The 12,308-nt window shown below is 36.2% G+C and overlaps 1 protein-coding gene across 1 annotated transcript in view; it reads right to left on the bottom strand.

The window, feature by feature from the left end:
* CEP57L1 (centrosomal protein 57 like 1) overlaps positions 1-10,709 on the bottom strand; it is a 47,343-nt gene extending 36,634 nt beyond the window's left edge. The window contains exon 1 of the mRNA XM_090279738.1: positions 10,642-10,709. The gene's annotated coding sequence lies outside the window, so the exon portion shown is untranslated. The remainder of the gene's footprint in view (positions 1-10,641) is intronic.
* Positions 10,710-12,308: the final 1,599 nt, after the last annotated feature.

Below are 12,308 nucleotides of genomic sequence, written 5' to 3'. Positions count from 1 at the left end.
GCAAACTAGATTGCAAAATTCAACACAGGCCCTGGTAACTATCCAAATACAACAGGGGAAGAGCAAACTTGGCTCCTGTTCAGGATGATCATTTACATTCCCAGTCGAATAATCGGTATTCCTTCTTTCACTCACAGGCCACAAATACAACTAACTTAATGTTTTCATGATACCCAGAGTACCCTGTCCCTTTATAAGTAAAGCTAACACTTTCTCTACAATTCTGCCATTAAAAAAATTCTTTTAGCACTTCTATAATTTTCCAGTAAGGCAATGTATTCCAAGTTCAGAAATGCATTTTTCATCTTTCCCAAGGGTAGTATAAGCACTGCACAATCACACACCATAGTAGTTCTGGGATCTTATAAAACTGCGATATCATTGTATAGCAAGCACATCATCCAAACAGATCATCAGAGGCCTAAAATGGCTTTAGAATGAAAATAAGCACCAACTGATCATTGTGAAGAGTTCCATAATTCAAATTCCCTGCTTTGAGTGGGTGAAGGTCTTCAAAGTCCCTCTCATAGCATAGTCCCAACTAGAGCAATTGATATAAGAATTCAAATCTGATTCCCACTCTTGCCACTCCCTGACAGAGCACTTTTTTCACTCAGGAAAGATTCTTCCTATGCCAGGAGCAAATGTATACATGTACATATATATGTATGCGAGTATAGGGATTTTCTAAGACTGCAAAAAGTGAAGTTTCCCACACCCGTACCTATAATTTAATATTCACTTTCCCATAAAAACAGGAAATAATGGGTTCATAGTGCCATTGCTATTCTAACCATGTTATAACAATATGGTTTCTGTGTGGATCTGCAGAAAATCCACTCTGAATGTCAATATCAATCTATTCAGTAACTTCCTGAAGTTCAGTTTTTGTACTATATAATACTTAATTAAAATATTTTTAAAGTGCCTCATAATCCCATTATTCAGAAACTCCTATTAACATGTGAACAGGCAACAAAACTTAAACAACATAGAAAAGCAAAAAGTAAAAAGTAAAACCTTGGCTGGTGTGGCTCAGTGGGTTGAGTGCCAGTGGCCTGAGGACCGAAGGGTCACCGGTTTGAATCCAAGTCAGAGCACATGCCTAGGTTGCAGGCCAGGTCCCCAGTTGGGGGTGTAAGAGAGGCAATATATTTCTGGAACAGCAATGTTTTTCTCCCTCTCCTCCTCCCTCCCCTGCCTCTCTCTAAAAATAAATAAAATCTTTAAAAAAATAAAAAGTAAAAATTTTCCACTGCTAGATTGCTGATTTACAACCATATCTACTGCTCTCCCCTCTCTGAAGATAACCACCATCAACAACTTTTGATTACAGAAAGAAAAACATGTATATATCTAAGTACTTTCTTTTGGCTATTTTCCTGTTATATACATCAGTTGGCTAGCAATGGAGGTAAAGATTTATCAGATTCTAGAAGCACAGTAATTTTGCCCAATTACAGCATCACTGATTCATTTCTCATCACTACATTCCCCTGAGCTGTTGCTACTTTCTTTGATTTAGTAATGATAAGACTAATTCTTTTCTTAGGCATTTCTCCCTCCATTTCTATGGATTTGAGGACAGGACTGAATCTGCATGGTTCCACTAAGGAATATGACATGGAAAGGGCTCAAAAGTCCTGGATTCTTCCCTGTTTCTGACACCTATAGAGTATACAGCATGTAATTGTAGTTAAGCTACTTCCTTTCTCTTAGCTTTGAAACATATAATTATGTAAATACATAGTGGCAGTGATAACCTCTATCATTCTTCTCTGAAAGTTTCAATATCCTTACAACCTAGCATTTACAAATATTAATCGTGGACATAAACTCTTTCCTTTCCTCCCCATAATTCATTTTCCCATATTTCTTTTCCCAAATCTTCTGATGTGTCAGGTTGCCATTCTCCCTAATAAGCAATGTAATTCCTCTTGAATTATATACATGTATATATATGTTATATATATATAGTGTGTGTGTATATATATAGACATTAAGCTATTCCCAAAGTTCTTACAACTTCACATTTTTAGGAATGTTACCTTTATATGAACTTTTGTTCATATAATGCATTTTCATGTTTCCATCCTCCCTTATGAGCAAATATACCTGTAACTTATATTATTTGATAAGGCAGTATATCCTGTTGTTTAAGAGTGAGCTCCACAGCAAGACTCCTTGGGGATGAATCTTGTATGATCTGAGGCAAGTTTCTTAAAATTTTTTGTGTTTTTCCCCCTATGTAAAAAATGAGAATAATAAGGCTATCTACCTATCACAGAGAATTGTATGTAATAAAGTAACATAAAGTTCTTAGAATGTAGCTTGGCTCATAGTAAACACTCAATAAATCTTATTACTGATATCTAAAAATCTTTATACTTTGGATATCATATCCAAAATTTTGTCAATATAATCCCCAATGTGCATGATACTGAGAAACCACAAAATCTTTTGCTATCAAAACCTAAATTATGTACAGTATTGTTTTAATATTATGCCATACTATATTCTAAAGTCTCCAGTAGGTAATCTATAAATGCTATATGACTTCTCCATAAAGTGCTCCATTCCCCACAATATTTAACCTACTTATAGTAACTTCACATTGCTGTTGTGCAAATCCAAGTTTTATATCTAATACCTTCAAGTGACAATTATTACTTTGGAGGTTTCCCTGATTTATTTTTTCTGCTCAAGATGATAAATTTTTCAATCAAGTACTGACTACCATTTCTCTGAATTTTAAGAGTTCATATCCCCTTGACTATCCTAAAGGCACCTCAAACTCATATCCAAAACTTAATATATCATCTTCCCCCTAAAAATTGTTTTTCTGTATTTTTAATCTCACTTAATGGTGTCATCCTCCTATCCCCCAACCGTCAGTCCTAAGGATTTCAACACCTAAAACACTTGAGTCACATATACTGTCCTATCTTACCACCACTGACTAGGTGCATGCCAGCCAAGGCCCTTATTTTTTGTCTGGACTGTTACAATGGCCTTCTCAAGTGATTTCCCTGATACTAATTCTGTCCCACAAAACTATCCTCAACTCTGCCTCTAGAGTCATCTACCTAAAATTACAATCCAGTCATGTCACGTCAATGCTTAAAACTCTTTAGTAACTCTTTAGTAACTCTTTACTGCCTTCAAAATAAAGATCAAGCACATTTTTAGGACTTATAAGGCCCTTCATGACCTGTTCTCTACCTGTCTAGTTCTTCTCTCCTGCCTCTAATGAGTGAACACGTTTCTAGTGTTCATATTAATCTCTTATCCTAGAATATTCTTTTTCAATACGCAAGACACAGTTTATCAGTTAATCTGTCCATGAAGCTTTTCCTTTCCTGGGTCCCTGAGGCTGAACTAATTAATTCTCCTCTGTGCATACCTATATACTTCGTATATTATATTGAAATAATCTGCTCATGTCTTCCCCATTAAACTGAAAGCCATGAGGACAGGGATCAAGTTTCATTCGACTTTGTAACCTAAGCACCTAATTCAATACTAAATAAAGCCTTGTTAAACTGAAATGATTAAAAGCCATGCAGAGCTCCAAGATAAATCCTACTGACAAGTCATGTCAATATAAGGTGAAAGGAAGATGTCTACGTCATTCACACAAAGAGTTTTAGTCCCTAGCAGCAGTGCCTGAGTTATGTTGTCAAAAAGCAACACAAACATGTAAGTTTGTCATATTACTTTCCTTGACATTCAGAGGTCCATGTTCATCATTCCAATTGTTATTCCTATTAGCAAGCTGTAGTACCTTAATTACACCAACTTTTGACCCATGCCTGAAGTGAACAATTGATATAAAAGGGTTGAAGTAATCTATCAACGGAGAGCTGTTGACAGGATGATTTGTAAAGAGACATCATTAAGTCCTTACATTTTTTCAAACTAGACTTGTTGGCACAGCTGTTAAGGTCTTAACATGGAAAACAGCATATGTTGTTGAAGAGCACTGGGGCAAAAAGACAAAACCTGATTTTCCTCCAAGCTGAGGTGGAAGCTTAATTAGGATGATCAAAATACATTTTATCTTAAATGAACATATGAAAATTTGTATAACCCTCCTCTTAATGTTCTACTTCTTCATCCATTTCCAGATTTACTTCTAGGTGAGTGTGTCAAATACTAAAAATGCTGCAGGACGCATGGAAGAGACCCTATGAGGGCTAAACATTGCTCCTAAGGACTTCCCTTCAATCCAAAGGCAGGCTGCCCATGCCTGTGTCTGCATAATTCAGTTCCTTTAATATTGAGATGACTTTTCAATAAATCTAATGCTAGGAATTTGGATAATTCTCAGTTTTATTTCCATTTCAATGCTAATAGTATTTGCTGAGTGCATGTGCCAGACTTTGTGCTGAGAGATGGAGGTAGAGAGAGGAAGAGATCACAATCTTGTGGAAATGCCTAAACAATTCAGTGCTCTGAACTTACTCCAAAGTAATACAAATTTGTTGCCCCATAAAAAGGCATTGGCCTCTCCAGTGCTGCCTTCATCATGGTAGTTGGCCAAGTGTGCCAGTCCAACCCAGACTAGCCCTGGCTAAGATAGCCCAGCCTCCTTTGATATGACTTTCATCTTTCAATTAAAAACTTCAATTAAAAGCTGCAAGTATAGTCCATCAAAAGACAGAGAAGAGCTATAGTGTGGCAAAACCAAAAAGTACAGCTAAACACATGTGCAGAGGTAAGTTCAATCAATAATATTATTCTTATGAGACTAGAGCAAGAGTATTTGAAGAGTTTTAATTACAAAAGTAATATATGCTCACCCTATAAAATTCGGAAATTCTAGAAGAAAATAAAAATCACCATGAATTTTACCCATTTGAAATTGTTAAAATGGTTAATATTTTGGTATCTATTAAATAAATCAGTTTTTTATTAACTTAATCAAAGGCTGTACCATACAATATGTATATAAATTGCCTCTCCACTTAATAGTACATGATCAACAATTTCTTGTGTCATATTCTTTTAACATATTTTTAAACTATATTTTATTGATTATGCTGTTACAGTAGTCCCAATTTTTTTCCCCTTTGCTCCCCTCTGCCCAGTACCCCCTTCCCTCCAGCAATCCTACCCCCTTTAGTTCATGTCCATGGGTTGTGCATAAAAGTTCTTTGGCTTCACCCTTTCCTATATTATTCTTAACTTGCCCCTGTCTATTTTGTACCAACCAATTATGCTTCTTAATCCCTGCACCATTTCCCCATTTCTTCCCCTTCCCCCTCCCAGCTGATAGCCCTCCAAATGATCCCCATACCTATGATTCTGTTTCTATTCTGGTTTGCTTAGTTGGATTTTGTTTTTATTTTTTTTAGATTCAGTTGTTGATAGTTGTGAGTTTGTTATCATTTTAGTGTTCATAGTTCTGACCTTCTTTTTCTTAAGTAAGTCTCTTTGACATTTCATATAATAATGGTTTGGTGATGGTGAACTCTTTTAGCTTTACCTTGTCTGGGAAGCACTTCATCTGCCCTTCCATTCTAAATGATAGCTTTGCTGGATAGAGCAATCTTGGTTGTAGGTCCTTGCTTTTCATCACATTGAATACTGCTTGCCAGTCCCTTCTTGCCTGCAAAGTGTCTTTTGAGAAATCAACTGACAGTCTTACAGGAACCCCTTGTAGGTAACTCTCTGCTTTTCTCGTGCTGCTTTTGATTCTTTCTCCGTAACCTCTGGCATTTTAATTATGATGTGTCTTGGTGTGGTCCTCTTTGGGTCTAGCTTGCTTGGGACTCTCTGTACTTCCTGGATTTGTATGCCTGTTTCCTTCACCAAATTTGAGTTTTCCTTCATTATTTTTTCACATAAATTTCCAATTTCTTGCTTTTCCTCTTCTTTCTGGCACCCCCATGATTCGGATGTTGGCACGTTTACAGTCGTCACAGAGGTTCCCAAGCCTCTCATTTTTTCCAATTCTTGTTTCCTCATTCTGTACTGGTTGACTGTTTTTTTTTCTTTCTTATGTTCCAAATCATTGATTTAAACCCCGGTTTCCTTCCCTTCACCATTGGTTTTATGTGGATTTTCCTTTGTTTCATTTAGCATAACCTTCACTTTTTCTCTTATGCATTTGCCGTACTCAAGCATATCTGTCCACTCTGTGAGCATCTTTATCACGTGTTTGGAATTCTGCATCTGTTAGGTTGTACTATCTCCTCATCACTTAGTTCTCCTACTGGAACCTTGATCCATTTCCCCTTTTGGGCCATACTTCTCTGTCTCCTCATTCTGACAGGCTTCTGTGTTTGTTTGCCTCCATGTCCCAGGTAGAGCTGTTGCTACTGTTATGTTGTAAGGGGCAGAGCCTTAGGGATTCGTCAGTATAGGGTGACCTGTTTCACCACGTTGTGGCACTGTATGTGGGGGAGGGGTCTAAGAGGGAACAATGCTGCTTGCCCAGTAGTTGCCCCTTTTCCAGGTACTTCTCCTACTTCCATATTGGACTGTTTCCCTGGCCATCGTTCCCCGAGTGGGTGGGTTTGCAGATGTTCTAGGACCATGGGGGCCCTTTAAACAAGTGGACTCCACTGATAGATGGGCAGTTTCTGCCTCTGCCCCAACCCCCACTGGTTTGAACAGTTAGACACAATGAGGCTCGATTTTTCCCAGTGCTGGGACCGTGAGCTGCATGGCCCGGTGAGGAGCTGGCAACACTTCCCTCCTGACTTTTTAAAACATGTAACAGTGCTTTCCGCTGGCCTGCCACTGCCACCGCTGCTGCCACCACCACACCGCATCCTCTCTGCCCCGGCTCTGCCCCTCCTACCTGCTTGGATGAGTATTTCTTCTTTATACCTTTGTTTGTTGGACTTCCATGCAGTTTGATTTTCTGGAACTTCTGCTTGTTTCTAGTTTTGAGGTAGCTGTATTCCTTCTTAGTTGTGGAGGGAGATGCTGCGTGTCTGTCTAGGCCTCCATCTTGGCCGGGAGTTCTAACATATTTTTTAATGGCAGTAGATATTTTTATGTGTCACAATTTTTAAAAATTAAGATACAGTCTAGAAATGGTAGCAGTAGGTTAAAGACAGCTTTAATACTTCTGATACATATTGTCAAATTGCCTGGAGCTTTGCTTAGGCTGAGACAAAAGTCCTACAGTTTATAAGTCTCATCATGTTTAAGACTATTTCTCCAGCCAACAATACTATATTTCGGATAAATAAATTTTCTCTTGGTTAACTTATTAAAGCTTTATGACAATAGGAGCTAGAAAAAAATAGAAACTGTACATAAACAGGATAATGTATGTATCAATTTGTCTACTACATTGTTAATAAAAGTATCTCTAAAATGCTTAATATGGAGAAAAGGAGATTCTAGGAAATATATAAAACAAATATACTTTCCTATTTTTGACTTCAGTTCATATAAATACAGATAAATCAAAACCATTAAACATAATTCTGCAAAATATATGTAGTCTTATACAGTATATTCTTCATATCTGCACTAAATGGCAAAATCTAAATAGCTAATACTTGAAAAGTATTAGTTTATACATCATATTTTATCTTAATAACCTTAAAAAGTGGCATTACTCTTATTATGGTTATTTTTGAACACATAAGAAAACTGAGGCAAAAAGATTAACTGACTTGCATAGGGTCACATTTCTAATAAATGGCAAAAGTAGAATTCATAGTCAGGTTTCCAGACTTTTAATGTGGTGCCTTTTCTGTTTCTGAACTGCTTGTCATAAATCATAGATAATCCATTTTCCCTATATTTACTTAAAGGTTTACATTAAAAAAAAGATTTTATTGATTTTTAGAGAGCGAGGAAGGGAAACATCAATGTGAGAGAGAAACATGACTGGTTGCATTTCGGTTGCTTCTCATATATGCCCTGACTGGGGACCAAACCAGCAACCCAGGCATGCCCTAACCAGGAATCCAACCAGTAACCTTTCGCTTTGTGGGGCAACACCCAACCAACTAAGCCACCAGTCACGGCAGTTAACATTTTCCCTTGTATAAATCCATACATGAAGAAACATGTTTGGCTGAGTATAATTCAATTTGTAAATTTTCCAAAGAAAACAAACACTATAACTACCAGAATTATTTCCCTTAAAAGAGACCTAATGTGGAGACAATTAAGAAAAATATAAAATGTCTTTAAAATAAACTCTGTTTTCTCCTTCAAAAAAAACATACGCATATATATCCCCAAAATAAAATTTTCCTTCTATTTCTCCTTCCCATCCAATAACCCCCAACCATCTATAACAATGAAAGGATATTTATTTGAAGCTGGTAATTTACAACTTTTACAAAACCATCACCTGGATAGCCAGGAGATAGCTGACATACTCAAAAAGATCCCAATCAATAAAGTTATTGGTGAAAATGAAAAATGTGTCTTTTATATTACAGAGAAAACCATACAGACGTTTTGACCAAATGGGGTTTTAGAAAAATCAGCAAGCTGTATAAAGTAAATGGCAGAGGCACAGATTTGAAGGTCTAACTCCAAAGTCAATGGTCTCACGGAAATGTTACGCTGCTTCTCCCCAAAGTTAGCAAAACATCTCAATCTGTTCTCAGCCATGGAAAAATCCTGTTTCCCAAATGGACTTATGATAAATGTCTAATCACTATGTTGTACACCTGAAAACTACTATAATATTGTATGTCAACTATAATTAAAAAATAAATTTAAAATAAAAATTTAAAAAATCATAGTGCCAACTGTTCCACTTCCACATACATTTTCCCTCAAGACAGCAAATAATAAAGAAAAGGTACTTATGAAAATATACCAAAATAAAGAAGTTCTTCTAAATTCTCTAACATCTATTTATCTGTTGCAGCAAAAATAAGGCAAACATTATTAAAATAAGAACTCTAAGTTAAACAGTGTAAAATTATATTACGGTAAATAAAATGGTATGTGATTGGTAATTAAATTTTCCTAAACTACACATTCTTTTAATATCATATAGATAGCTTAGTGATGAAACAGTGTTTTTAATAATTTCTGTAACAAAGCTGAATACAGAATCCTTATAAAATCTCTTATGCTGCTGTTTTAGCAGAAAAATAATAATTGTCATATTTTTATTTATGGTAGCTTTCCCCAATTAAAGCTTAAAATGCAAAACATTATTAAAGCTAAGTTGCAAGCTTGGGAAATACTAAAGTCAAGAATTTTATTATAAAATCTTAGAGAATACTAACAATAGCATTTTTCTGTTTAACTATAAGGTATTTCATAAATATTTCATTAATATCAATCAAATTGAAGAACATTATTTTACATAAAGATGCCCCTTTTAAAAAATACTGTTTCTTGAGAGCCAATTTATGCCAGATTCTAATCTAAAATCTTTATATATATTATCTGATTAAATCTTCACATCAGTCCTGGAAAAATAGGTACTATCCTCCTTTTATAGGTAAGGAAACCAGGACTATCTCATCTCCCAGATCCAAAATTAGTGAGGTGAAACAACTGGCCAAATTCACACTGTTAGTAAGAATAGGGTTGGAATTCAAAGCCAAGATTCTGGGACTCTGAGATCCATGGCCCTCTCCTAATTTGAATCTCTAACTACATATCTTGACAGTTAGGGTTTCATGTATAGAAGCTGCTCAGCAGTATTAAACATGATTAACATGTTCAAACTTGAACTCAGTATCTTCCCATCCCAAGACTGGTGTTCCTAGTATAGCTCCACTTCTGATTAATGCAAGGAGTTAACTCTTCATCTGAAAAGTAGTCACCCCAGGCATTTTCATCTTTTTATCTCTCATATCCCAATAATCACTGAATCCTGCTGATTCTACCTCCTTCTCTCATTATCCCTCATACAGACCTTTAGCTATTTTGCTATCTCCATCCCTCACTGTTAAGCCAAGTTTTTAAAAGAATGGTCTACAATCCATGAACATAGTATGCTTCTTCAGGGTAGTTCTTAAAGGCAGCTTCTTATGGATGTTGTTGTATACTTAGTGTTAATCATAGAACTTGTCCATAATAGCTTTTCAATAAATAGTGAACAAAAGAAATGCAAATATCTAGCTTCCATTCCGCCATTCCCCTGCAAGTACCGTGTAAAAGGTCACTGATGAATTTCTGATAGGAAAATTGCATCGCCTTCATTATTAAAACCCAGATTCTCTGAGTGGCAGAATATCTACATGTGAAACTTATGAGTTAAATCCATTAGTTTAAATTCTTATCCCCAAAATTTACTTTCCCCTTGGAAATCTCATTATCACTGTCCCTCCTCCCCACCTCACCAGGAGAAGGGTGCTGCTCCCCTTATAATGTGCTTGCCTTATGATTATATGACTCTCTCCCTTATGTCTTGATAAAGCAAAGATAAAGTTATAATATTTAAATAAGACTTTAGCAAGGCTAGAGGGTAAAAAAAGAGAAGTGTAGACACCAAAGAAAACCAGGCAGTAAATCTGAAAAAGTCAGGATTTTCTCTCTGGGGCGTGTAGGCACCATTCTCTCCTAGCTCCTGATCTACCTTCAACTATGAGCACTACTTAAGCACCCAACATATCCCCTCCATAAAGACTAAGATTATGCTCAGAAAGATGCACTTAAATCCCTCTATCTTAGTCAGTTTCCTGATCTGGGACCTACCTTTTCTTGGTAAAGGTTGAACAAGAGAAACACCAGCCCTTTAGGAGAGATTCTCCTATCCTCAGGCAGCATCATGGTTTTCCCCTATAGGCCACCACAAATCAATCAATCTTTGTCTCAATATAGCATAGCACTTCAATGTTTATAATGTTTATATGGGAGAATATGCCAGATGCATATACTGTACTGCAATAGGAACTACTACTGTCAAACCATCTAGAAACTTTAGCTTTCTAGACATGTTGATAGCATTCTGTACAGTGACTAGTAATTCCTTCTTGAAATTTTTAAATCCTTTGCCCATCTCCTGGTTACTCTCCTTCTTGGTTAATTTCAGACTACCCTGGCTCTGCCCTTATTCTGCATCCTCCCCATAGCCAAATGTGGTTAAGAGTTAGCTTTGGATCAATTCTACCTTTTCTTTTAAAGCTATGTAAGGATAAAAGTATATGAAAAGCACTTAACACAATGCTTGAAACATAGTAAACACTTAGGCATACTAACATAAAAGCAAAATAAAACAAAATATTACAATAGGCAGATCATTTCCAAATATATATCTCTAGTTCTGACCTCATTGCTCAGCTCAAGATCAATGTAGTTCATATGATATGTGGGACCTAGGAAAACTTGGAAATAAGATTATCCTCTGAGAACTAAACTATAAATCAATATACTTGTATAATGGACCACAGCAGATATATACAAAGTTAGCTTATAGACACAGAATGGCTCTGAGACCACAGACTTGGCTGCAATATAAATGTTTTAACATATTTAAAGAAAGAATATTTTCATCAAAAAGATTTGTCAGCAATGAAAAAAGAGAAAAAACAACTCAAAAGGCAAAAACGGAGGCAAGTAAAGCTCTACTGTGGAGGTTCCCATAGCTCATGTAGATGAAGGGAAAGGGATGAATTTGAGGACTATTTGGGAGATAAGGTTGACAGGACATGTTAGTAATTTGACTATAGAAATAATTTGGCTATAGAGGTATGAAGGACAGGAAGAAATCAATAATGCCTAGGTTTCGAATATACGCAAGTGGATGATAGAGTCCTTAATTGAAATAGGAGACACTGAAAAAGAATCAGATTCATAGGCGATGTATGCATTTGGTTTTAGGCATGTTGAGTTTGCGGTGCTTTTGAAATATTTAAGAAGAAATAACAAGGAGATAGATATACGAAGATTTAAGGGAAGCTGGATGGAGCTCTGTATTTAATAGTCATGGGTTGTAGTAAAAGCATGGGTATGGATGAGATCAGATTTAACTATGCAGTAAAAAAGGGACTTAGACTTAAAAAGCTAACCTACCCTTTGTGGGCTGGACAAAGGATAATGAGCCCAAAATGACAAGAAAGGAATTACTTTTTTGCTCATTTGTTGCATAAAATCATAAGTTCTCATTTTTAAATTCTGATTTAAACCAGTAACATTAGAATATAGCAAGGCTTTCCAAATTAGACCAATTCTTTGAAACTATAAATCTGTTCAAGGATAGGTCACTTTCAGCATCTATCTGGAAAGTTCATAGTACCTGTCTCTGCAGCTTCCAAGTACACAGAAAGGTAACCCTCCCAAAATATACACGATTTCACTTATTGCAGTTTCCTGAAAATAACACCCCTCTCTCACTTCTGGGCCTCATTAATGCTGTTCTTTTG

This window comes from Furipterus horrens, unplaced genomic scaffold, assembly GCF_987537825.1.
Source record: "Furipterus horrens unplaced genomic scaffold, mFurHor1.1.pri manual_scaffold_6, whole genome shotgun sequence".
Taxonomy (NCBI): domain Eukaryota; kingdom Metazoa; phylum Chordata; class Mammalia; order Chiroptera; family Furipteridae; genus Furipterus; species Furipterus horrens.
The sequence above is the reverse complement of the archived record's forward strand: the minus strand, read 5'-3'. Positions and strand labels throughout refer to the sequence as shown.